Source organism: Hemicordylus capensis, chromosome 7 (genome assembly GCF_027244095.1).
Source record: "Hemicordylus capensis ecotype Gifberg chromosome 7, rHemCap1.1.pri, whole genome shotgun sequence".
In the NCBI taxonomy this organism is placed as follows: domain Eukaryota; kingdom Metazoa; phylum Chordata; class Lepidosauria; order Squamata; family Cordylidae; genus Hemicordylus; species Hemicordylus capensis.
The window spans coordinates 37,386,393-37,413,200 of record NC_069663.1 but is presented as its reverse complement, the minus strand read 5'-3'; the positions used below and the strand labels follow the sequence as shown (position 1 = coordinate 37,413,200).

Below are 26,808 nucleotides of genomic sequence, written 5' to 3'. Positions count from 1 at the left end.
AAAGTAAGTCACAGCTTGACCCAGTGTGTAGTACTATAATTCAAAATATTTACAGTTTAAGATAAGACAAAACATAAATATTGGAAAACATGTCAGTGAAACTGAATATGTAACACTGGGAGGTTGGTAAAGTCCATAAAGTGCAGAGTGATGTAATGCAAATCAAATAAGTCCATACATCCACCAAGACAGTGACTCGTTGACCTCCGTTTCGCTGTAGGTCTTTCTCAAATGGAAAATAGTCTTCGCAAAATACTACTCCACATGCGCCAGAGTCCAATCTTTATGTTAGCAACCACCTCTACTGGAAAATTCACTCAGAAAAACAGGTTCTTGTAAGGTACAAAGCACAGGTACTTTCATAGTCACTTTATTTATATACTGCTTTTCCTCATACACTGCATTATGTGGCTGGCAGGCATGCTGTTGCCATTTGAACAGCACCTGATCCTCTTTCTCCATCTGCCCCACATTCTAACATAAGAATGCAAAGTGAACTTACACTTCATGAATATGGTTACTTAAATCCACTGGAAAAATCTACGTACGAGCAGTAGTATGCGCCACAATTCAACAAAGCTCTTAAGCAGGAGATTTCTTCTTTCTGTCGAGTTCAGTCGGTTTATAAGCATGTGCTTAAAGTTAATCGTACACTCAAAAGCTCTGCTGATCGGGGGTCTTAGTGCCTTCACTTCTGGAGGCCTCTCTTGAAATCCTAGCTTAAACCCAGAGCCAAAATTAGTTTGGTGGTCTCACCCCTTAATGTTTCCAAATTCTTGTGGTTTTCTTGCAAGTCGTGCAAATATCTGGGGCTTTTTCCCCCTCTCTAAACTCCCAGCTGCTGAAGTCAAGTGACTTTTTTCCTTTAAAATAAAATAAATAAAAGTGAGAATCTCAGCATTTATTCTCAACAAAGGTTTTTAGTCCTTGTCAATGGTTGATCCTTTAAAATCTTCCAGCCTCAGAATTTTGACTACCTTTAGGGTTATTAACTCTGAAGGGATGATACCTCCTTGAAGTGAAGGAGGTATCATCATTGCTTACTGCTGCAAACAATTAAAGGAAGTGAAAGTTTGGGGAGAGCTGAAGCTCTGTGTTTGAGGGCCATTCTGAATGAAATTCCTGTCCCATGGGGGCAATGTCACTTTTTGCTAGTGCTAACCACATCCACTGATATCTGTACCCTACCCCTTCCACTAAACATGGTTGGATTGCTATGCTGCTGAGAACGAAATAAATAATAAATAAAACGAGCATTGCTACATTAGGAGAGAAGATGGTCCTTTTTATGAGGCATGGACTTAAGAGCTAGAGAATTGGAGCTTCTTGGATAGAAAATGGGAAAGGTTTTTCATCATTATGGCACTTTGTTCACAATGGTGTGGTTGGGTGTGGGAGGGACTCTGGATATAGTAGAAATAACAGAAAGATGATGTTCCATGCAGTAAGAGATGTGTGGAAATCACACTAGTTGGGGCAAAAGTAGTTGTTTAGATCAGTGATCTTAACTATTTTCCAAGCGGGGGCTACTTTGGTACAACAGCAACAAACCCTTCAAGGTGAGAGCCATTTCCTACTGCACTGACCTCCTCAGTGCTGGGAGGGCCCACTAAGAGAGACGGAGCCATCTCTTAGGGGTCTATGGGGAAAGTGCGGAGAAGGGCTATACTTCACAGCACTCTGTGCATGCCTTCCAAGATGGTGGGGGCTCAAGAGGGCTCAATTTGAGAAGTCGGATCAGCAGATTGTAGGGGTTTCTTGTTATTTAATTATTTCCTCCCAATAATTATTTTTGTAATAAGAGTTTGTCTGTAAACCAGATTTAGGGCAGAGCTGGGTGTGTGCGCATGTGCTGCTTAACCAACTTGGCTGTTTCACATTTGGCTGCTTAATCAACTTGGATAGTTCTCTACCATTTAGAGTGGAGAAAGACAAGAGTTTTTAATAGAGCTAACACGGAGGTTTTGCTTCCAGTGATGCACTTACGTATTTCTTTTATTCCACTGTCAGCCTTCTGTCAAGCAGGTTTGTGAGGCTTTTGAGTCAATACAAAACCCTTGAAAGCCTGCTTGTTGGTGGCAAAGGAGCAGCAGTACCATGTCAGAGCAATCTTCTGTTCTCTGAAAAAATGATCATCTGTCTCCAGCCTTAGATTCATCTGGCTCCAGAGAGAAGGTGGCTGCTTCACCATTTATTTATTTATTGTGTGATTGATACAGACTGGGCAATACATGTTCCTCCTAAGTGGATGCATTTCAGTGGTGAGTTGATTTATCAGATGTTTGTCCCCCCCCCTTTTTTTTAAAAATTGATTATAAAGGTAAAGTGTGCTGTCAAGTCGATTTCAGCTCCTGGTGCCCACAGAGCCTTGTGGTTTTCTTTGGTAGAACACAGGAGGGATTTACCATTGCCTCCTCCCATGCAGTATGAGATGATGCCTTTCAGCAAAGGCTTTAATAGCAATCCATTTTTAGCTTTACCTAAGGTCAAGAAGATGAGAGAGAGAGAGAGAGAGAGAGAGAGAGAGGCTTACATTCTAGAGATATGCACAAACAAGCTTTCAAGCTCGAATCAAATATCAAATATGCCAATCAATTCATCTGATTGGCTGGCCATTGCCTGCCATTTCGATTAATCAACTCAAATTCGAGTGATTTGACTGATTCAACCATAGGGAACAATGGGGAACTCAAATCGTCCAATTTTCCCCCATGGGTACATTCTAGGGACACCAAAGTGGGTTGGGTGGTAGGGTGTGAAGGGTGCTACCTACCACCCAACCCACAAAAGAAATGGGGTACAGGTGATGAAAAAAATCTTATAACACCCCCCCCTGCATAGGTTCCTATGGCCCTGTGGGGGGGGGGTGCTGCACTGCCAGAGGGGATTGGGGAGGAGGATGGAGGGAATGATCTAGCTGGGCTAGCAGCCCACTCCTCCTCGGCTGCCACAGGAAGAGCTCCTTCCCTGATGGGGGAGGGTCCCCCCAGGAGGGCCCCCCCTTCTACCTCAGCCTCCTGAGGCAGCTGTGCTGTGGGAAGAGGCTCCTCTGGATAGGTGAGCCTGCGTGGCACCAATCAGTAGGCACAACTTGGGGAGAAGGCCCCTCTCGCCATCGCCCATGACGACCGGCAGTATCACCACCCCGCCCTCTGTCTGGCAATCTGCTCCTGGCTCTGCCGTGAACCCTCCCAGATTTTTTAAAAAAGCCCTAAATTGGCCGGTGGTGGTGGTGGTGGTGTCGAGAAGTGCCTTTAAGGGGTTGTGGGTTTGGGGTCAGAAGTGCACCTAGGTAATTTTGGAGGGCCATGGAGAGGCCCCCCTTCCCTTGAAAATTAAGCATAATCATGCTCTGCCAGGCAACCACACCACCCAGGACAGACTAAAGAGGGATTTGGTGGCCCCCCTAGGGGGTGTGGGGGCCCTGGACTAGCCCCAAAGTCCAGGGGTAAGAGCGCCTCTGTTCAGGGTGGTATATTTGTGCTCTGTGTGCCTCACACACCATTATCTTTAGCACTATAATGCACACAAGGAAGCTAGGCGGGGGGTGGGTGGGCTTTCACCTTCCTGTATCTTCAGTTGGGCTGAGCAGACACCAGGACTCAACAGCTGGGGTGAGGTGAGTGGGCATTGTTCAGGTACCCAGAAATCAAAACTAACTCTCCCCCCCCAAAAAAAAGGTGGGGGGGAAAAAGGGAAACAGGGAGAGGCTGCCAGGCTGGTCAGCAGACAGAACATACCAGCCTACAAAAACAAAAAAATGGACCCACCAGGCACACAGCAGCAACAGCAACAGCAACAAAGAGGTGCAATTTAAATACACACACGCGCGCACACACAGAACAACCCAGTTATTAAAGCCATTTGGGGCTGGTTCCAAGCAAGAATAAGAAATCCAAATAAAATAAAATTCCAAGCAGCACTCAGTTAAAGCCTCTGGAGGCTGCTGGTACAATTTTTTAAAAATTAGGTGGGCGGGGGGAATCAGCACAGTACCCCAGTTATTAAAGACATTGGGGGCTGACTACAAGCAACGAGAGAGAGAGTAAAAACCACACAAGGAAATAAATTCCAAGCAGCATCCAGTTCAAGCCACTGAGACTGCTGTTTAAAAAGAGAGAGAAGAAAATAAAAGCAGTTGTTGGCAGCACTGCAAATTAAAAGGATGGAGAGAGAGAGAAGCCCAGCAGGCACTCTCTGTCTCTCTCTCTCCACTCACTGGACCAGGCACAAGGCCCACCACCAGTCTCTGCTCTTCTCTCAGTGCTGCTGCATTCTCTCTCTCTCTCTCTCTTCCCACCCCCGAGGCACAAAATGACTCTCTACCTCCAAGCAGCCCCTTAAATACATTTTGAAAAGCCCTCCTTTAGCCTCCTCCCTCCCTGGTCCCTCCCCGCAGCCAATGGGGGCACAGTTGCCCATGCCAACACTTGATTTGAATGACATCCAGCCAACTAAGAAGCAAGGAGATGTCCAGCCAATCAGAAGCCAGTGCCAGAAAACCGATCAGTAAGGGGAAAATACGGAGTCAAAATGGCACCTGCAACTTGAATCACTTGAATCGATTTGATTCATTCACGAATCGGGCCCTTCATTTTAGGGGCAATTCAAACTCAAATCACCCCAGTTCGAGCTTGAATTGATTGAAGTTGAATTGATTTGCACATCTCTATTAAACTCCTCTGTTTTCACTGCCTTAAGTATTACTGTATAAGGTCTACAAACATGAAAACCTACTTGCAGCTGCCAGGCCTTTCATGTGAAGCTGCTTCTTAAATGCAATCCATTGGTATTCCATGGTTTTTTTTCTAGGACAGTTGGGTCTTCTTGTTGGATCTTTTTTATATACCTGCTAAATTGATGCAAATTTGTATAGCAAAAGAATGGGGGGGGGTACTTTCCCCGGCTATCCAGCAATTTACTGAGCCAATGCAGATGCCAGTAGTTGTTTTTCTGTGAGTGATCCATCAAATAAATGTATTGGTTCTGCTAATTATTGCCAAGGATATGCTATAAAAGTGTCTTCTGAGTAAAAGTTTTGATTTCATTTACTAATATCCCTTTGTGGTGCCCTCTAGTGGATTAGCTTTGAATTGTAAGGCTCCTTGTTTTTCCAACTGTTTATGTTGAACTGGCATTATTACCTCCCTGCTTCTGCAGGCTGGAATGAGTAAGTTGGATTTTCGCTTCAGCAACAGAACTGGGGTCCAAGTCAGTAATCGCTGCAGGGAAAGAATATTGGTGTGTTGCAACAACCGTCTGTTCATAACTTAAACAAAATGTTTGCCCTAACTCCCAACTGCAGTATTCAAGGTCTCTGGAATGCAGGATAATAACGAATGATTTGAGGAATAGGGAGAGGAGCAAGAAACATATCTCACTTGCTGACCTTTTCTCTCTCTTTGTAGCTCTTTTGGCATCTGTGCTCAAATGCGGATCTGGCTAAGCTGACCTTGATTGACTTCTCATGTGTGCATTGAGTCAGAGGGCCAGTGCTGTGTGTAATGGTTAGAGTGTAGGACTAGGGCTGGGGGAACTCAGGTTCAAATCCCTGTTGTGTCATGAAACTTACTGGAAGAAGCCCTTGGATCAGTTGCTGTCTCTCAGCCTAACCTCTCTCATAGAACAGTTGTGAGGATAAAAGTGGGGAGGAAGAACCCAGTACGCTGCCCTAAGCTCTGAGGAGGAAGGGCAGGATAAAAACATCATCAATAAATAAATAGAGCCCAAACTGAATGTTGGTGTAAGCACACCAGATGCAATGATGTGCTTGTTTTTCCTTTGTTAAATAGTACAGGCAGAGGCTCCTGGTCTGGATCAGGATTGCAGCAAGGAAGGGGACTTTTGACCCCATTCATTGCATTCCTAATCTGGACCCCCCCTGCTCCCCCACTGCTATTTGACCAAGGAGAAAAGCTCCCACTGTTACTGTGGAAAGGTGCTTCCTCTTGAATCTTGTCGAGGAATGAAGATTTTCTTTGTCCTTAGACTGCAACTCGAGTAGCATCTTTAGAATTTACCACCCATCTATATTCTTGTACTTTATAAGACCAGTTAGAAATAAAGATGGTTTAGTAGACTTGACACACTGTAGAATGCTGTGTTTGGGCAGGCATGGCAGAATTTCCTAGTAGTCATTTACACAATGTTATGCCATCTTTGAATTTACAGGTGCTGAAACTGATTTAACAGTTGGCTGGCCCTGCTTCCCATGGATTTCTGGGAACTGTAGTTCTGTGAAGGCAGTTAGGGATTTCTAACAGAGAAATCTGTGTCTTCACCATATAAAATTCTTAGGATTATTTGGTGGCAGCTACGATAATTATTCTGATTTGAAACTCTTTATATATAAACATTATACTTATTTGAAACCTATGTAAACCACTTTAGGAACTTTTGTTGAAAGGGGGTATATACATAATTGTTGTTGTTGTTATACATTGGTAGAGCAGAAATCATATAATGCCACCTATTTTAATAGTTATGATATCATTATTTTCACTATATGTACCAGCTGCCAATATTAATTGAACTGGAGAAAATGGTTCAGAGTTGAACTGGTTGCAGGCCAGAGTTCATTTTTCAGTACAGTAATAAATGTAAATGGCATCAAAGTAAATTTTGAGAATTGTATCTGAGTTGGATTTGTATAACACACTAGCCCTGTTCAGATATTAAGTTGTGCAAGTGTACAGATGCCTGTGCACTCATACATGCGTTTGTATGAATGACCTGTGTTCATATTTAAAGTGAATTGGGGTACAGGCCCCTCAAATGCATGATACGGATAGGAAGTCTATTTGCTGAACCTGTGTTCAATATAATGCATGAATAACTGTACCTGTGTACACTGTACAATCATTGTATGAGTGCTGAACATAATGTCTCAATCAGGCTACTTGAAAAAACATATATGTGGCTGGTATCTGTATTTAGATGTTTAGTGGTCAGCATTCTGATTACCGTATTTTTCGGACCATAAGACGCACCCAGTTTTTAGAACAAGAAAAAAAAAATTCTGAACCAAAAATAATCCCCCCGGATTAGGGGCCGAATTAGCCCAAGCTACTGCTGCCGCGGCCGCCCCCACTGCCCGCCCGCCCGGATTAGGGGCCGAATCGGCCCAAGCTACTGTGGCCACTGCCGCCGCCCGCCCTCCCTCCCAGCTGCCCGAGTCCTCACCACCTTCTTCGGCCCGCGTCAGTCGGGCTGATCAGGGACCCGCAATTGGAGAAGGAGAGAGGACCTCGCGAACAGAGCTCCTCTCTCTGCAAAGCCTCGGCCCAAACTGGTGCTTTGGGCGCAAAGGATGCCTGGGAGTTCCGACGCTCTTCAGAACTCCCAGGCGTCCTTTGCGTCCAAAGCGCCAGTTCGGGCCGAGGCTTTGCAGAGAGAGGAGCTCTGTTTGCGAGCTCCTCTCTCCTTCTCCAATTGCGGGTCCCTGATCAGCCCGACTGACGCGGGCCGAAGAAGGTGGTGAGGACTCGGGCAGCTGGGAGGGCAGGTGGTTGGCGGCGGCGGCAGCAGTAGCTTGGGCCGATTCGGCCTCTAATCTGGGCGGGCGGGCGATTCGGCCCCTAATCCGGGCGGGCGTTCGGCACAGCATTCGGACCATAAGACGCACCCTCATTTCCCCCCCACTTTTTTTTGGGGGGGGGGAGTGCGTCTTATGGTCCGAAAAATACGGTAAGTTCGCACTTGCCCCAGGTTGTTGCACTAGCTAGTTGTGCTAAGTCTGGAGCTTGTGTTCCAGATGAGTGTTGCACTAGTGCAAACATCCTTGCACTGGTGCAGCAAGATGCACAACCTGTGGTGTGCTTCCTGGTGGGAAACCACTTCTGTCCAATTACATTGCAGGGATCATTCATGCAAGAATGCAACATCAGGGTTTTGTTCTGCAAAGGATTTTCCTGTGGATGCACAACTTTGTTGCGCTGGTATAGCTTTAGTCACAGCAGCGGTTTGTCCTAATGAGCCAGAGGGGTGTGAAAGGAGGTGCAGCTGCCTCTGCTTCCTGGCAGCTCGGGTTGCTCCTTCCTCCTCTGCCCTGCCCAAGAGTCACGCTGCCTGGAGGCTGGCCATTGGTCAGGTGAAGCTGCGTGGTTTGCACAGTTCTACCTGACAAATGGCCAGCCTGTAGGTAGCCTGGCTCTCGGGTGGGGTTGGGGAGAGAAGAGCAACCCAAACTGCCAGGAAATAGAGGCAGCTGCACCTCCTTTTGCACCCCCCTGACTCGTCAGGATATCGGCCAATGTTAACAAAAGCAAAATAACTCAAATAGTTGCACAGGTCAGCTCTCTCTCTCTCTAATGTGATGCTCTTGGGGATGGCAGTCACCTGTGCTAAATTTTGTGCAACAGCTGCTTAATGTGGCAGTCTTGCCTGACCTGCTCTTGTCCATTCAGAGGTTTCCTTCCTTGCTGTTCTGGCTAATTCTCCCCCCCACCCCTCACACCCTTTTGTTCCTTTTGGCTTAAGTTTGGTGGTGACTTGTGACTACATTCCACCTCCCTCAGCACACATGGGCTCGAGAGAGTGGATACATTTCTCTCTCACACACAACACTAGAACCAGGGGTCACCCCACGAAACTGACTGCCAGGAAATTTAGGACCGACAAAAGGAAGTACTTTTTCACACAGTTAACCTAGGGAACTCTCTGCCATGGGTTGTGGTGATGGCCCCTAGCTTGGATGGCTTTAAAAGAGGTTGTGTGGCCACTTGCCCCCTGATGATGATGATTCAGCAAATCTGCACAGAGCCTACATGCACACAGGAGTTTTGCAGTTGTGTAGCCTAGGCATGTTCAGACTGTATGCACATAGGCTGTGTTGGCACTGACATCATGTTCACAGTGTGTGTGTGTGTGTGCGTGCGTGCGTGCGTGGGCGAGCGGGCGGGCAGGGCCAGGGGTATGTGATCCTGATTCTTCCTCTAAAGACATGGAATGCCTGTACAGTCCTATAGTGTTTAGAATGTAAAACCGCGTTATTGACTAACAAGGGTTGTATATGACTATTAAGGATTGATGGACATTGGAAGCAGGGGGTCAGAAAACAGTCGCTATGGGAGAGAGTGTGAGCCTGAAAAGCCTATTTGTGTACTGCTGTCAAGAAAACAAACGGGACAGGTTCCTAACTCTGTGGGGAGCGGTTTGTAATTGCCTGTTCATAAGTCACATTGGCAGTGTGGTTGCCACTAAGAGCACGGTTTGCATGGGAAAGCATTCACGTGAAGCCGTTTCCCAGGTGGTTAGAGCGATTTACCACGTCAGCCAAAAGCTGCTTCTTTGGGGCTCCCCCCCCCATGGTGAGCTGCCGCACAAGTAGAGATAATTTGAATTTGCAAACTCTGAGGGGTGACATGGGGTGGTTGGGGTAAGGGAGAGGAGACTTGAGTTCTGAAACATGACCTGGAAGATATGACAGCAATCCTAGTTTGTTGCATGTCTTACTCCAACCTGTTTCAGCGTTTGCGTAGCTGATGCGGCTGCAGGTCTGGCTTTTCTTTCTATAATTCTGTTTTGGCCAGAGCTTGACTGTGATGCATCCTTTAAGTTCAGTGCCTGCTGTTGGCCCAAATCTTAGGAGAGAGAGGCAAAATGCTGTGCAGGGTACTGAAGAACAGTTTCTCAAGGTTGAGTATACATTCCCAAGCTTTTTTGCCCTCTGCCACGAGGAACCTAGTATGCCTTGTTCTTAATTTGGCCCTGGCTAAGACAAACTTATTTCTAGGCCTTCATAGTCCCACAAGGCAGATGGAAGGGCATATGACCAAGCACTGAATCCTAGCTTCGTCTGTTCTTGTGGTGGCTTCCTATCCTTCAGCTACATTCCTAGTCACTTTTAGGCACTGTTGAAATAAATATCCTACAGTTCTATCATCCATGTCCTCAAAAGGACCAACACTAGCAACATTCCAGTGATTTTAGGTCAGACCCATACAAATTGTGATCCATCCAAGCCAAATGCGGCTCACTGGCCATGCTTGATGGCCCACCAAGGACTTGAGTAGTCTCCTCCTATATCATTGCTTGCCTGTGACTGCAGAAATTGAGTGGGGTTGTCAAGCATCTGACAGGCCACAGTATCTAGCTAGTGGGCTGCATTTGACTTGATGGCTCACAAGTTTTACATGCTTGTTCTTGGTAGAGGCTCCTGTGGGATTGACGACCCACTCCACACCCAGCCCTGGCCCAGCCCAATCTGATGTTTATTCTGCTAGTTTTGTAGTTCTTTGTGTTCCATTAATTAACCACTAGAGACACAGGGTCCCCCAAACGCAGCCTCAGTAAAATGGGCTGATTTCACGGGTCATGTTGTGGGTGCTGGCTGTTTGCTCCTGGGCAACTGAAATATGCTTTTGTGTGTGTGTTCTTGGGGGAAAAAATATCATGTTCTAGGCTTTAAATTAAATCAGTTGATCTAATGAGCACACAAGTTGAGGAAGCATGTTCTTCTCATTGTGCCCAGAAGTGGCTGTTGGTTTGGAAAAAGGAAAAGTGGTTTGATTGACTCCAGATGCCAACTGAATTATAGATTATAAAGCTTTATTTATGTAGTAGGAGGGTTCTCCCCCCCCCTTTTGTGTTGCTCCTTGATACAGAGCCTGCATTAGGGTTCCTGAATGGGAAAATTTGTGTCTTCTTAAGACACACCAAAAAAGAACTTATTTTAATGTGTTGATTTTCTAAAGGGTAACTAATGCTGCTCTTGGCTGCTGCCGTGAATTTCTTAAAGACCTGGAGTTTTGTTTTTTTGCTTTTGCTGCCAAAAGTAGAAGGGCTGGCGAAGTGTTAATTGGCAGTGTGTAAGGTCCCTGAATCAGGCCCACCAGCTTCAGTTCACCGCACTGAGATTGGCAGGTGGAATATTTGGAACCGTTATCAGCCGAGAAAAATTGGAATAATACTTTGGTTAAAGATGGCTTCATGTCCCACTGTATTTTCTTTGTTTTCTTAGTCAGGAGCAGGGGAAAAAAGTTAATTACTTGGATGCTGTTGTGAAGAGTTCTTTTTAAGGAACAGTTTTACAAAATATTATCATTTTTTCAAAAACTGATGCCCAGAACTTAAATGTGTGTGCACAGGTGGCCCTTGTTATATGAGGTCCCGGCACCCGCAGTTTCGCCTATCTGTGGATGGGTCTTAGAGACCTGGTTTCTCTATCTGTGGTACAAAAATAGGCTAAAATTTACCTATTTGTGGATACTGACTGGTTGGAAATGACTTCTGTTCCTACTTCCGGCCACCATTTTACAGCATGGAGCCATTTTGAGGCTCTTTCTTTAAAAAAAAAAAAAATTGGTGAATATTTGCCAAAATTTGGCCAATTTGGGTTTTTTTGGGAGAATTTCTGGAGGCCTGGAGAACAAGGTACTGTGCATTTCTTCTTTTATTCACCTCCACTTATCCCCTCAACTTGTTGTTGTTGTTAGGAAACTAACCCCTAGATTCCCATAGGGGTATGGTTTCTTTATTCATGGTTTCTGTACTCGTGGTTATATAGACGAGAACGGAACCCCTGCAAATGAAGAGTGCCACCTGTATTTAATTTTGGAAATATCTTTCAGTTGCAGATGTATTATCAAAGTAAACTGTTTGTAAGGTAAGGTAAAGTCTACCGACAAGTCTATTTTGACTCCTGCTGCCTACAGAGCCTTGTAGTTTTCTTTGGCAGAATACAGGAGGGGTTGACCATAGCTGCCTCCCGCTCAGTATGAGATGATGCCTTTCAGCATCTTCCTATATCGCTGCTGCCCAATATAGTACCAGCAGGGATTTGAACCGTCAACCTTCTGCTTGTTAGTCAAGCAGTTCCCTGATAAAACTGAGGGAAGTTGACAGACTGAGACATGTCCAAAGATTCTGATATTAGTGGGACCAATGTAAAGTTTCCCTACCACATTCTGGAAAAACAGTCTTGACAGATATGGCTTTATGTTCCTCAGAATGGGACTACACATTTATGCAAATAGCAGTCCCATCTTGAGTTCTCCCTCTCTTTTTCTAGTGTACTAAAACATACAAATTTTCTGACATCATAATCACTGCATTTTCCTGCCCCTCAGTTAGCAAGGGTGGAGAAATACACAATACAAGGACAAAATGAATTATTACATGTTATTGAAGGGCAAGAACTTGGTTCAAGGCTGCCATATTCCGCGGAGGCCCCATGCTGATCATATAACCTGTAAGTCTGGTCCTATGACTTTCTGCTTGATCATTGAAGGAATAAAATTGCTTGACAACAGGATGGGAGAAGAGCTGTTTTGTCCCTCTGCAATGTCAAAGGGAAGAAGAGTCATGACACAGCAGGAATGCTCAGGAATCCACCTCTGTTTCCAGCTTCTCGTTGTCTTGGCTATAAACTCTGAACTGGGATTAATAAACTGCTCTTTGTCTAGGCTTGCACTGCAAGTGAACTTGCTTCTTTTGGGGGTTGTGTTATGATCGGTGGTTTTTTTTTTTTTTAATTATAACTGGCCCTGTCTGTGAGAGTTCAAAGTGGGTAACTGCTGTATTAAAAGCAAACTTTGTATTTCTATAAAGAAATATCAATTCTAAATGAATTACTTTGGAAAACATGTGGCTCAGGTATAATCTGTCAGCATTTAGAGCTTTCCCAGAGGTTTTGCCTCTCATCTGGAAGATGCTCAAGTTTTGGCTTTGGAAAGCCTCAGAATGAAGTTTCAGTTCCCGACTACCCCTGGGAGAGTTTATCTATGTTCTCTGATTTTTGCATGAATTTTGTACATGAGTAGTATGGTTAAGAGGTTGAGCACTTGATTGATGTAAGAAATTGTGGGAGGATGTGGAGAGGAGCTGGTTTCTTGAATAAGTAGGGCCCAGTTAATTGGTTTGCATAGTTTGTGACACACAGGATGTTTGTCTGTTGCTGCTCTGAGAACCATTTATCACAAGCTTGGGGCCATGGTATTGGTTGGATGGCATCCACCCATACAAACCTGTCAGGGCCCTCTGTTCAGTATTTCAGGCCCTGCTCATGGCCCTGCCACTAATGGAGATCCGGTTGGCAGGGACTAGAGACAGGGCCTTTTGGGTGGTGGCCCCCCTGCTTTGGAACACTCTCCTGGAAGAGCTCCACCATGCTCCTCCCCCTCAGGGTCTTTAAGAAGTTGTTGAAAACTAATCTCTTTAGAGAGACATTTTAATGTTTTAGCTGCAGCTTATATCTGGTGGGTTTTAATAGTTTATCTGTTTTTACTGATTTTCTTAGCTGCCCCAAGAGTTGTGTACTGGAGGGGCAGGGGATAAATAATTTAAATAAATACAATCTCAGTTGGGCTGCCACATGTCCAGGATTGGCCTGGATGGTCCGGGAATCAGATGTCCAGGTTGTAGAAAAAGTAGCCGCCCAGATATGAGAAGTCCAGGAATCTGAGTCGCAAGATTGCTCCAGCTAAGTTAACCCATTTTTCTGATGCTTCTCTCCAGGAATTGTAGCTATATTGTGTTAGTGTTTAAAAACCTGGTGTGTGTGTGGGGGGGGCATATTCCTGTTAAGCCTGGTTGCCACAGTTTTAAACCTACTCTGGGAAGAGGAGAAGCAGACCTGAGAAGGTAGCAACAACGGTTTTTTCCTTCAAATAAACAAACAGGAGGAGGGGGAGATGTTGCGAGGTTGGTATATCTTTAGGGGAGTAATCCCAGTTTGTGTGTCTGTGTCTGTCTGTGCTTGTTTTTGGCCAGGGAGAGAGAGAGAGAGAGAGTGTGTGGCCAGGGCTTGTTTTTGTGGCTGTGCGGGGTATAAATATTTTAAATAAATAAATCTTTCTTATGGCCATTTGATCACACATCCTAGTGCATCCTTCTGTCTTCTCTTTACCTGGTTCTACTCTGTCCCCTTCTGGTTTATCTTAAACATTTACATGTACACACCTTAAGGGGATGGCATTTGCCAAACTGGGTATTGCCCAGCTCCTGTCAGCTTTCCCCAGGTGTCATTTTGTAGATTACACCAAACTATTTAGGGTAGTGAAATTCAAAACAGATTGCAAGGATCTACAAAAGGATGAGGGATGTGCGAAACATTTCGGATACAAAACATTTTGTACCCAAAACAGCCCGTTGTGGGTGTTTTTTTTGACAAAACAAAACACCCATTTTCAAGATCAGAAGCTTTGTATACAAAACAAAACGTCCCTGTTTCGGCTACAAAACGTTCTGTTGTTTTGGACTTCCATTTTGTTGTGATCTCTGAGTCAGTCTCCATTTTGTGTTTGACATCTCTGTGAATTTCCCGCCCTTCCAGCCTTCCGATCAGTAACCTAAAGCATGGGCTGAGCTGCTGACAATTCCCTCCTTGTTCCCCACTGGATCTTTTGCTTCTTGCCACTCTTTACTGTCCCCACATTGGCCAGGGGAAGGGTCAAAGAAGGGGCAAGGGGGGGAGTTCAAGGAGGGGTTTTCAATTCATCCATCAAGTTAGTAGTCACCTTTCTGCCTCATTGGGGGGGGGGAGAACTAGTTTGCAGCATTGTATTCCTCAAGTTGCCATGATGCCATGCCATTGCCTATGCCTGCCTTGTTGCCAGCCTGAGCCCAGCCTGCTATGGCTACTGCATGTCAGCCTGGGAATGGATTGAGGGGCAGAAGAGTGGGTTGGGTGGCAGTGCCCCAATGGGTGCCTGCCAGTCTGCCTCCATCCAGATTCCAAAGGAATTGGGCAAAGGGCTGATTATTTGTGATTTGTTAAAATTAACGTGTCTTTAAGATTTTTCCTCATAGGAAATAATGGAGGTGTCAGCAGCCCCATAAGTCCACTTGGGGGGCACCGGGGTGGCCCAGAACGAGTGGTGGTGTAGTGCACATAGGGTGCCAACCACCTGGGTTCTGTTTCTGTGGTGTTCTGAGTGTAGATTCTCTGATAGCATATGAGAGTGGATTCTTGTTTTTCACTGAAAATCTCATATGCTACCAGAGAATCTACACGCAGAACACCACAGAAACAGAACCCAGTACCCCACGGGCTTGTGGGTATGGGGTTGGTTGGCACCCTATGTGCATTACACAACCATTCACTCTGGGCAACCCCAGTGCCCCCCAAGTGGAATTATGGGGCTGCTGAAACCACCATTATTCCCTATGTGAGAAATCTTAAAGACACGCAAACTTCAACAAATCACAAAAAATCAGCCCTTTGCCCAATTTCTTTGAAATAATTCTGGTAGCTTCCTTGCCCCCATTGGGCACTACCACCCACCACACTCTGCTCTGGGACACCCCTTTCCCTTTGATGTGAAGCGATACATTTTCTGGAATACCCATTATTCTCTATGGGAAAATTCTTAAAGATGTGTAAACTTTAAAAATTCACAAAATAATCAGCCCTTTCCCATTTCCTTTGCAATCTGGGTGGTAGCTTCCACCCATTGGACACGACTACCACAACCCACTCTTTTTGCCCTGGGACCCTTTTTAAAAATCCAAATCCGTTTGTATTCAGATTCTGAAAATTCGGCTACAAAACAAAACGGGTGATTTGGATTCAGAAAATTCGGGTACAAAACAAAATGAGGGTGTTTTGATTCGGATACAAATCGAAACAAGAAAATTCCAAAATGCACACCCCTAAAAAGGATGTCTCCACTCTGGGCAACAAAATGGTAGATGCGGTTCAATGTTAATAAGTGCAAAGTGATATATATTTTTATTAATTTTATTTATCATATTTTTATACCACCTGAAATGTACATCTCTAGGTGGTGTACAAAATTTAAAATATTTAAAAGTCAAAACAGATTAAAAAATGGCAAAATAAAACAGCGTAAAACAAAATAAAATGTAAATAAAAACAATTATTAAAACAAATTGTTAAAATTATTAAAAATCAATTCTAATTAAAAACCTGCAAAACAGGAGAGTCTTGAGGGTCTTCCTGAAAACAAACAGAGAAGGAGATGCTCTTATTTCAGCAGGGGGCATATTTCAAAGCCCTGAGGCATCTACAGAGAAAGCTCGGTTCTGGGTTGCCACCAGACGGGCTGGTGGCAACCTGGACCTCTCTAGAAGATTGTAACAGGCGGCAGGATTCATGACAAAGGAGGCGCTCTCTTAAATAGCTTGGACCCAAGCCATTAAGGGCTTTATAGGTAATAACCAGTACTTTGTTTGGAAACATATCAGCAGCCAGTGCAGTTCTTTTAACAGGGGCCTAGAGTACCTTCCTTACAAGGTAAGGCTACAACTCCTTGTTAGGGCCCCTCTTGGCCAACAGGAGTGTGTGGAGTAGCAAGGAGAAATGCAAGGAACAACAGGCCTTTATTTTTACAATGTGAAAGATGAAGCTCTGCAGAAGCTTCTCTTCCAGCTACTGCTCCACAAATTATGAGATTCTAAGCCTCTACTGTGCAAAGAACACTGGGGGGGGGGGATTGTGCGAAACAGCCACCAAGCTCCATTGTCAAACACTTTCCAATCCCTGTTTTTTTAAACCCCACCCCCCTCTCTTTTGATGGTCGTGTCCAGGAATTCTTTCCAGCAAATGTGGCAACCCTAATCTCAGTGCATAGTGGTCTGGCAAAGTGAACTAACTCTTGGCAATGTGAATTGTGCTTTGTGGTTGTATTGGTACAGTCACATAACCATTGTTCTGAACACAGTGTCTGAAGTACATCTCTTGTTCTATGCCAGTGGGAGAGATGAGAGTTGGAACCTCATGGGCTATCCCGGATTGGTTACAGAATGTTAATACGGTGGAAGTGCAAGTGCTCACAAGAAGCTCTCTGCTCTGTAGACGCTGTGATCCAGAATGACCACCATAACCAAGACTGCTGTTTGAGGCCATGCTGAGGGCTTACACAACTTCCTCAGTGTTAGTGAATAACTACTATGTTGTGTGAGTTGGTCCTTGATTATGGTTGCAGCTTGTGTACGCACTGGTTGGGTTATTCTGGATCCGCTCCTTAGGGATGTGGGTTGATGGCTAGGTTTGGTTTGGTTTTCGTTGTCTTTCCAGGTTTTTCCTCTGTCTCAGGCTTATGTCTTGCTATATTTACTACTGTGTTAACGGAAGGCCAGCCACTAAGCATATCTTTTGTGCCAGATATATTGGTGAGCGAACATTTGGTGCAACCCTTGTTTCGAATCCCAGTCCAGCCTTCATCAAATTGTGCTCTCACACTGAGGCTATTCATGGATGTACGCCCAATTTTCTCCCATCGTGAGAACCACCGGGCTCGGCTGCGAGCCTGGTGGTTCCGTAGCAGGTAAACCGCTAAACTACCCCTGCCCTTAAGCCAGGTTTGCGGAGCAAGCGCTCCACAAACCCAGTTTTAAAAATCTTGTGTTGCTGCGGTGCGGTTCTGTGCTGTGGCAACTCATGAGTAGACCCCCAACCAGGAGGCTAAAAAGCAGCCTCCCGGCTCGGGGGTCTCTCTAGCATGCCCTGCGTGCTCGCGCTCTTACCTTTTGGGGTAAATTTTGGGGAATTTGGGGCCCCCCAAATTATCTTTAGTCTGTCCTGAGTGGTGTGGTTGCCCAGCCAAGTATGATGATGCTTAATTTGCCGTGGAGCGGGGTGGGGGGCTCCATAGGCCTAAGTCCAGGCTCCAAAATTACCTAAATGCACCTCTGGGTCTATGGACTAAGCTATATGATACTACACAGTTTTCAAGAGGGGTGATCTGCAACTGCAAAGTAGAGGGGTGTGTGTGTGTGTGTGTGTGTGCATGCTTAATCCTCCCCCACCTGCCAATTCTTTCCTTAACCTTTCAGAGTCTCTCCCACCGCCACCCCCAGTTCCAGATCTGGGTTTATTTTGCAAACATGCATCAGGAATCCTCTGGGATGGGAAGCTGAAGGGGAGGGGTGTTCAAGGAGGAAGTGGAAGGCAGGGAGAAGATTAAGCGCATGCACCACACCACTTCTTCATTGCGGATTGCCCCCTCCAAAGTATGCTTTGCAGCAGTTGGATAACATCATTGCATATGGCTGCCTTGTCCTGTGTTGTTTGGCTCTGATAATAGTTGATGCTCAGACTTCCAAGCTAAAAGTTGGGTGTTGATGTGGGAGCCAGACTCCGTTTAATATTCCTTTTAATCTTCTCTGTTAGATAACTCCTCAAAGGTTGTAGCCTAGGATGGGAAGATGGGGATACTTGGCTCCTGGCATCAGCAGTCCCTTCCAAGTATAATGCATGGTGTTTGTGTTTGGGGTTTTTTGCAAGCCTTTCAAGGAAATAGCTTTTCAGAATACCAAGGCTGCTTCTTTGTGTCTACTGGTGAAATCTTAGATGTAAAGATGTAAAGCTGCTTGCTCGGTATGATGGTTCCAAAGAAAGGCCTTTTCCATCTGGAAGCATCTTGGGTTCACATAAATAATTTTACTGGGAGCACTTTCCACATGCGTGTATGAACAAAATCAACTGCTGAGGCATGAAATCCTTCCACATGCAGTGTATTGGATAACTGTAAGAGACCCAAGTCTTGTAAAACCTCTGGGGTTGAGGAGAGAGAGAGAGAGAGAGAGAGAGAGAAAAACTCAACAAAAAATGGAAGGTTAGCTCAGCAGCTGTGTCCTAAGGCAATCGTACTTTCTCCCCTCCCTGAACTAGCTCCAGACTTTTTCTGTAGTTGGAAAGTGTCTTTCTGCACGTCATCTATTCATAACCCCAGAAATGAGGAGCATTGACCTCCAGAACATTAAAGCAAGGTACTGAAAAGCATGATGCAGTGTGGGACTGTAAACATGCATTAATTATTTAATGCCCAAGTTCACACATGGGTGCATATTGACTGATTTCTGTTGAGCTCCCTTCTCGCCTTCGAAAGCCAGGTGACAGAACTCATGGAGGGGGAGCCATAGTATCTCATCTGCTGTTCTCTTGTACATTTGCATACATTATCAGGTACTCTCCTGCGATCAGGGTTCTCAGTTACAGATAGTGAAACAGCACTTTCCAGGAGCGAAGCAACATTTCTTCCATGCATGATGAATTTGATTTTCAGTGCTTTGGTATTCTCTCTCTCCCCTCTCCCTCACTCTGGTTTCACAGTACGATGTCCCAGCTGCTGAACTTGCCTGCCCCACTGGGCTCAGCTCCCTATATTACACTAACCAGGGTTTCACAGAGAGGCTTATTTCCTCATAAATCTTTCCACAGCACCCGGTTTGTGCGTGCCAGGGCTTTTTAAGGCACTGTGCAATGATGGATAAGAAGTGGATTACAGGGTTTAAGAGGTGTCGGGGGAACATCTTTCATTCCGACAAGGGTGAGGCCTGCCTGTGGCTGGTGTCCAAGCACCTGCCCTGTTATCATCTGGGGAACAGCTGCTGCTTTCCCCAGAATCTAGGGAAGCTCAGCTCCTCTATACAGACTTGTTGAAAAGCTACAGCATGGCTGGGTAGTTATTATGACAGGCAGGAGGCTAGAAGGTGACTGACTATCTTACCCAGGTTTTGGATTTGGGGGCATTAGAACTGCCTTGATTCCTCTACAGTCAATCAATCAATTGATTTATTGGGGTCCATAGACCAGAAGGGAAAAAACCAGTCATGGTTACAGCACCAGAAATGGCAGTAAAATATCAAAACAGTACAATTCATATTTCCAGACATCAAAAAAACCCAAAGCAAATTTCGGCCTGTGTTCACAAAAACTCCCTTCTGTCAAACATCAGTTTATGACTTGCTTCCTCATTCTAACAGCCATTGATTGGGTCTACCTGGCAGTGCAGTCAAAATAGACATAAATTGATTGTTGGAGGGTCCCAGAATAGAAACTGCAGGACAACAAAACACGCCACACTGACTCCACATCCTGCCCATGCCATTTTGTTTCTCTACCTTCACCTCATTTTTAGGGGGTCCAATGATTCCATAAACTTTCCAAATCCCCTTGGAAATCCAGGAAAGGAGGAGAAGGGATGATGGGAGTGATGATCATATTAGCCAAAAGGCCAGCCCAAGGTCTTTCTGCTATCCTAAAAGAAATAAGTACCTTTCTTCTGGTCTATACACATATGCAGTGTGGTGTAGTAGTTAGAGCAGGGATTCTCAATGTTGGGTCCCCAGATGTTATTGGACTTCAACTCCCATAACCCCCAACCCCAGGGGCCTTGGGTTGGGGATTATGGGAGTTGAAGTCCAATAACATCTGGGGACCCAACATTGAGAATCTCTGAGTTAGAGTATTCAGTGTTAGGCTGGAAAAGCATGGGTCTAAACCCCCACTCAGCCACCAAACTCAATGGGTGATGCTGAGTCATTTACTCTCTCTCGGCCTAACTTACCTCACGTGAGAATAAACTGGTGTGGAAAGCCATGTTACATATACTGTCTTGAGCTCTTTCAAGGAAGGTAGGATAGAATCGTAGGAGTAGAATGTGCCGTTCAGCACAAGGGTAGGACATAAATGATCAAGAGTTGACCAGGTATCTGTTTTCTCATTTCCATTGTTAATGTCTGTCACTCCCTTCCTTTCCCCTTACAACTGTGTATGCCTTTGGAGGCCTTTGAAGATTATGCCTGTGTATGCCTTTGAAGATTAGAAGGCTCTTGATTGTGTCGCCTAGAAGCAATGTTGGCTCTCTCAGGAAAGCTGCTCTCAAGGGTGGCTCCCGGGAGGGGCCAAGGTGGGCAACTACATCCTCTGACAAATAGTTTGCCCACACCTGCCCCCCCCTTATGTTTCAGAAATCTAACATGTGGGGTACAGCTCACCCACCCAGAAATGCACTTTGCTCCTTCTGTGCCTCCTGGAGCACCCCCCCCTGGAGCTGCCACTGTCAACGGACCTTCCTCTGGACTTTGCCACTGCCCACTTGTTCTCCCTCTTCCTCTGTGCCCAGTTGAGCAGAGTTCTTCCTCCTTGCTGATGCCACCCACCAATGAAGCCAGTGACTCAAGTGGGGAGCCGTGGTGGTGGCAGTGTCATGGGCATGCTGGAAGACTCCAAGGAGGAGTTGGAGGTGGAGACAGAGCTGACAGCAGAGGAGGATGGGCAAGGACCAGAAGTTGCAAAGGAGAGTGAGTCTGATGCACAGGGAGTTGAAGATGAGTTAGAGCTGGGTGAGGCAGCTCTTGTGCAGGAGGCACAACCGGTCTCAGCTGTGGAGAGGTGCCGCTCCAAGAGACAGCAAAAGCTAAGAAGTAGAACATGCGTAGAACAGGCAAAGCTGCTGACTTAGCAACTTTTAATTAACAGCACCGGGGGTCAGCCTATTTAAGACGCCTGACCCCCTGCTGATAGCAACATCAGTTTCCTGTGAACTAATCGGCTATGTTCGTGTATTACCTTGACCGTGTTTGGACCCTGGACTGTGTTGACCTTACCTGTGGATTTCGCTTTGGACTCTGTTTGGATTTATTGGATTGACTTGGACTGGACCTGGTTTGAAAAATTTATTCCTGTTAGACTTTTGCTGTTCTACTTCTGCCTCCGTTCTGCTTCATCTGGCTAGCCTGACAGATTTACGACAGACAGCCACCATCTGCTGACACACTGAGAAAGTGACTTGTAGGCTCAGGCAGTTGCTGCAAGGTATTCCTGGGTGTGCAGAGAGACCTCTTTTTGCTAGAAGATGGAGTAGGAACTTACAGGACTTACTGGTGCACAGCACTCTGAAGGAGGTGTTGACACAGAGGATCAGTACCCTTGATGGACAAATTCCTGTGGGGCAATATGCCGGTGGTGGATGCTCAGTTTGTCAAAATTGTGTGAAATTGAAAATGTTCTGTAATCCCAGTGACTTAAAATAATACCAGTTACGTGAATTATTCACATGCAATAGTAAGGGTGATATATATGTCATTAGTTGCCTCTGCCCTTGACTGAATGTGGATATGACATCTAGATGTATCAGATGTATTACAACTAGGATTGTAGAACATAAGAGTTGCATACGAAAAAACAAACAAACGGAAAACACAGGGACCGTTGGTTAGACATTTTATGGAGTACAGCCACCAAATAGACCAATGGTGCTTAGAAAAGGTTAAACTGATTAGGGGTGACATGAATAGGGCATTGTTATCCAAGCAGTTGTTCTGGATTCATACCCTCAGAACTGAGGTGCCTATTGGCCTGAATGAGGATGTGAACTGGTATATTGGTGCTGTATGATAAGTGTTACTCTGTTTTACTGTTGGGCCTTGTTGTTGTTGTTGTTTGTTGTTGTTGTTTTGGGCATTATTTTATAGCTGTTGGGCTCCCCTGCGCTCACCCAAAAGACCGGACTTCTTCCCCGGTCGGGTGGCAAGGCAACAGGAAGTCAAAGGATCCCTGGTTGTGGCGGCGGCTGCAGGAGGCCACTCTGGGTTGGTGTGGTTCGGTGGGTGGTCACCTGGTGGCAACAAGGAGAGGGCTGCCCCGCCCCATTGCTTCAGCCTGGCTTGATGACACTAGGAGCTGGGGGCGGGGCTTGAAGAAGAGGCCCTCCCAGAGGCTGGAGGGAGGAGCCAGAGATGATTGTTCTGGATGCAGGGCTCTGTTTAAGGATCAGGTAGCCAAGGATGAGGAGGGACCGAGGCTGTCTCGTCTTTATGGCTCCTGGGGAGGAGTGCGGACCTCTTCTCCCACGGACAGGTGGAGGAGGACAAGGGTGAAAGTTAACCCCCTCCCCACCATCTCTGAGGCAAAGCCAAGTCCTGAAAGCCCTAGCAACATAGACCCTACAGTGCTCCCCCAAGGCCCCAGGAGGCAAAGCTGGACAATTGCAAGTTGATTATTGTCTGTATAATTGTACGAGATGTATATTATGGTTTTAATGTCTCCTTTAAGAGTTTTGAGTACTTGCAGAAACAGTTCCTATGAACTGGGTGTAATTACTGTAGATGGATTACAGCTGGAGCAATGTTATTTAAGCTTTAGTGTTGGGCTAGGACTGTATCTCGAGAATTAGTCTACAGAGCATAGACATTTTACTTCTGATAGAAGGACCATTGGTGGCTTACTGTGAGTAGTACGATTTTGTCTTCCTAAACAGTTTGACTTGAAATGAAATGACAGTTCTGTAGTTTCAATATGGATGTATATATTTTTAGTGATCTGGTGGATAGATACAATGAAGTTTGTACTGACATAGCCTGTAGCCTGAAGCAGTGCCTCTGAGAAGGCCTCATTTCAACTGAAACACGTCTGGTGATTTATCAGAATACCAGTTATTTTTATGTTTGGACTTCTTCAACTTCAGAATTTACAACAGGAATGCACCATTTATGGAATAGACTGATACCAGGATATCTGATTCTGTCCTAGGCATGGATTCTTGAATTAACATGGATTCTTTTGTACACTTTATTGTATTAGGAGTATGTTATATTTGTTGTTACAGACACTGATTTGATGGCACAACCTTTCCTTTCCAATAACATACTCGTAATATAATAAAGTGTACAAAAGATTGTTAATTCAAGAATAAAACCAGTATCCCCATAAAGTAAGAAGTGGAAATATGTATACTCCACAGTTCCACCAATAATTAGTCCACGCCTAGGACAGAATCAGATATCTCGTACACACAGTGAAAAGCATTCAACATAATCTCAACCCACTTGCAATCCTATATTTAAAAAGTCAACAAACTAGCAATAAGCAGCAAAAAACAAAAGACTAATACTAAAGCAAAAAACAACTCAAACAGAAAGCAGCACAACTCACCTTGAAGGCTGCCCGAAAGAGCCATGGCACCTGAAGTCATACAGCATGGGTGTCCAACCTGAGGTTCTCCTTACATTTATTGTGGCTGGGGATGATTGGAATTGAAGTCCAGCAATAGCTGGAGTGCTTCAGGTTGACTACTGCAGCATGCAAAGTTGGGACTAGGTGGGCCTCCCTAGTGAGGAGTATTCCTGAAAGTTGACACCACAGCAGAAAAGGCCGTGTACCTAATGGACATCTAACAACCTTCAGTTGGCAAAGGCATGTGAAGCAGAGCCCCAGATATTGAATAGGGTGCACTAGGAGTATATATGGGAGAAGGTGGCCTTTCAGGTACTCGGATCCCAAGCTGCTTAAGGCAAGAACAGACAACTTGAACGGAGCTCAGAATTGAATAGGCAACCAATGCAGATCAAACAATATTGGAGCAATATGCTTCAATTGGCCATTCCCAATCAGCCACCTGGTCAGGAGTGTAGCATGGTTGGTGTGGGCCCTGAGACAAAAAGTGAAAATGGGACCCTGTCCTCCCCATTTTCTCCCCTGTGAAGAGAAGAGCAAAGAGCAAACTTGGGGACCCAGGAAAATTTGTGTATCTCCCCCCACCCCCACTTGTTCAATTATTACAATGCCCATGAAGCTGGCAGTAGCATTTTGCACCAGCTGAAGTTTCTGGATACTCTTCAAGGGCAGCCCTACATGGAACATGTTATAGTAGTCAAGTCTGGAAGTTATTAGAGTGTGAATGACCATGACTGCATGTGAATTATCCTGGAAAGAGTACAGCAGACACACCAACCAAAGCTGCTGAAAGGTGCTTCTAGTCATTGGTGTGACTAGACTAGAACTTCTAAAAGCAGTGCCAGATCCCCTAAGAGGAAAAGCGGCCCCATCCCCTAAGAGGAATATCTTACAGTGCTCATATGTAGTCTCCCATTCAAGTGCAAACCAGGGCAGACCCTGCTTGCTACCACAAGACCAGCTCTCTTCCTTTAATGACAAGGCTGAAAACATATGAAAGGTAGAGTTGGATCCCCCAACACTTATTTATTTTATTTAAATAATTTATATCCTGACTTTCCCTTTTAAATCAAAATGACAGCACAGATTTAAAAACAATCGCAATTAAAAAAAATAAGAAAGCCCAGACAGGAGCCCCACGTTATAACACCACAGAGAGAATCTCCACATAACCTTCCACAAATCTGGTTGCTGCTGGCTTCTCTCCATTCCACCTGCATGTGTGGTTTGTTCACCCTCTCTGGTTTCCAAACCCCAATACCCCTAAAGGGATCCTAGCTTGGGTTCTCCCCAGCCCCTTCATATGGAGTGCTGTCCCATGCCCTTCCCTGGTCCTGCTAGTTTGTTTGCTGCTGCCCACCCTTCTTTTTATCCTGCTTGAGCACCGTGGATGCCTCCTAGTGCTGCTGCTCCTCTTTCTGTCTGTTGCCCAGCTGTTTGATGTCCCATGTGATCCTTGTAACACCTACCAGGGGCGTAACGATGGGGGGGGGGCAGGCAGGGCACGTGCCCTGGGCGCCACTTTGGTGGGCCACGTGGGGGGGCGCCAAAAAGTGCCACGACCCCCCGATCCCCCCTGGATCGCACGGCGGCGGGTGGTGGCGGATCGTCGTGTGCGTCGGATTGTGGCGGTGAGCGCGGCGGCGGTGGGCGGCGGTGGATCGCACGGCGGTGGCGGGCGACGGCCGCGGGAGTGAGTGCGGCGGTGGTGGGCAGTGGCGGATTGCTGAGTGCAGCAGAGCGATGCTGAGGCCTGCCGTCTGGCCCGGCATCACTTCCCAACTGCACAGGCGTGCCTGCGCTGGCGCGCCTGTGCAGTTGGGAAGCGACGCCGGGCCAGACGGCAGGCTTTGGCGTCGCTCTGCTGCACTCGGCGATCCGCCCGTCACTGCCGTGCTCACTCCCGCGGCCACCGCCGTGCTCACCGCCACAAGGGGCACACCACGACGATCCGCCGCCTGCCGCCGCCGCCCGCCACCGCCGCGCTCACTCTGGAGTCCGGCCAGGACGCAGGTATGTGGGGAGGGGGCGGGGGGCTCAATTTCAGGGGCAGAGCTTGCCCTGGATGCCGTTTTCCCCAGCTACGCCTCTGACACCTACAGTCATCCACCTACACCTCTTAAGGAGGGTGCAGGTGGCCTTTCCTTGCAGCATTCTGTGCTGTTTGGAATGCGTAGGTTGCTCACTAGAAGAGCATTGGGTCAGATAGTGCAGGGTCTGTTTTTTGCACATGACATTTCAGGCACTTTTTAGCCTCTCTTGCACTATATTTGGATACATGGAATTGCTGATGTGGGACATAAAGTGAAGAGAGCTGTTGGCTGGGAATGATGGGAGTTGCAGTTCAACAACGGCTGGGGAGCCAAGGTTGCCTGCCCCTGTAGTCCGCATAGATGTTAGGTTCAAAATGCAAAACCTGCTTCTAAATATCATGTATGAAATTAGCCACAATTCTGTATTGGCTTAGCACAGTCCTGCCCATTCTAGTTATTGAAAACCAGAAGGATATTCCTTGTTTGTCTGTGAAGACATTGCCCCAGGAATTTGGTCAAGGAGGACAAAGCTGAGCCAGATGGGAAACCATGTCAGGGTTCGTGCTGACCAAAGGCCAAGGCTAGAAAAGCAGTTTAGAGTTAGTCAAGGAGAAGAGAAAGACAAGAAGTAGGGCTGATTCCAATTTTTTTTTTTTAGGGGGGAGGGCTTTTCTGAAGAGATCCCTTTAACTGTTGGAGGCATGGCTAGCCCTCGCCTGAACAGTGGTGTCAAATGATCCAACCAGAGAAGTGCACAAATAAATTTACATATTTGAATTCAATCTTTTATAGCTCCATATATCCCTCAACCTTAATGAGATCCATTGTTCAGTGGTATTTAATGCCCTTGCCCCCTTGGTAACATCAATATAAAATTGATGTCTGTGTTCTGATATATTCTCATTTACTGCAGTTGCATGGAGTGTGAAGCTGAAATTGATTTGCATTTGTTTCATTCATATTTGCACACAGAAAAACCCTGTTGTTGACCTTATATTTGCTGCTGTTCTGCCAAAGGGAAATATTTAATGAAAGGTTTACTCTTTTGGTTTGCAGCTGGGGTTGTGCTCAGGGCAACCCACCCAGGTTGTGGCTGAGGTACATTCAACCCTGGCACCAGAACATTAAAGAGCA

General features: G+C 45.9%; 1 protein-coding gene across 3 annotated transcripts in view; it reads left to right on the top strand.

Annotated features, from left to right (window-relative positions):
* Positions 1–26,808, top strand: part of COL8A2 (collagen type VIII alpha 2 chain) — a 200,312-nt gene that overhangs the window by 21,928 nt on the left and 151,576 nt on the right. Inside the window, exon 1 of one of the 3 annotated variants that reach the window (XM_053267902.1) lies at positions 5,157–5,241. The exons of the other annotated variants lie outside the window; for them this stretch is intronic. The gene's annotated coding sequence lies outside the window, so the exon portion shown is untranslated. Of the gene's footprint in view, positions 1–5,156; positions 5,242–26,808 lie in introns of those variants that run through there. 3 annotated transcript variants of the gene reach the window in all.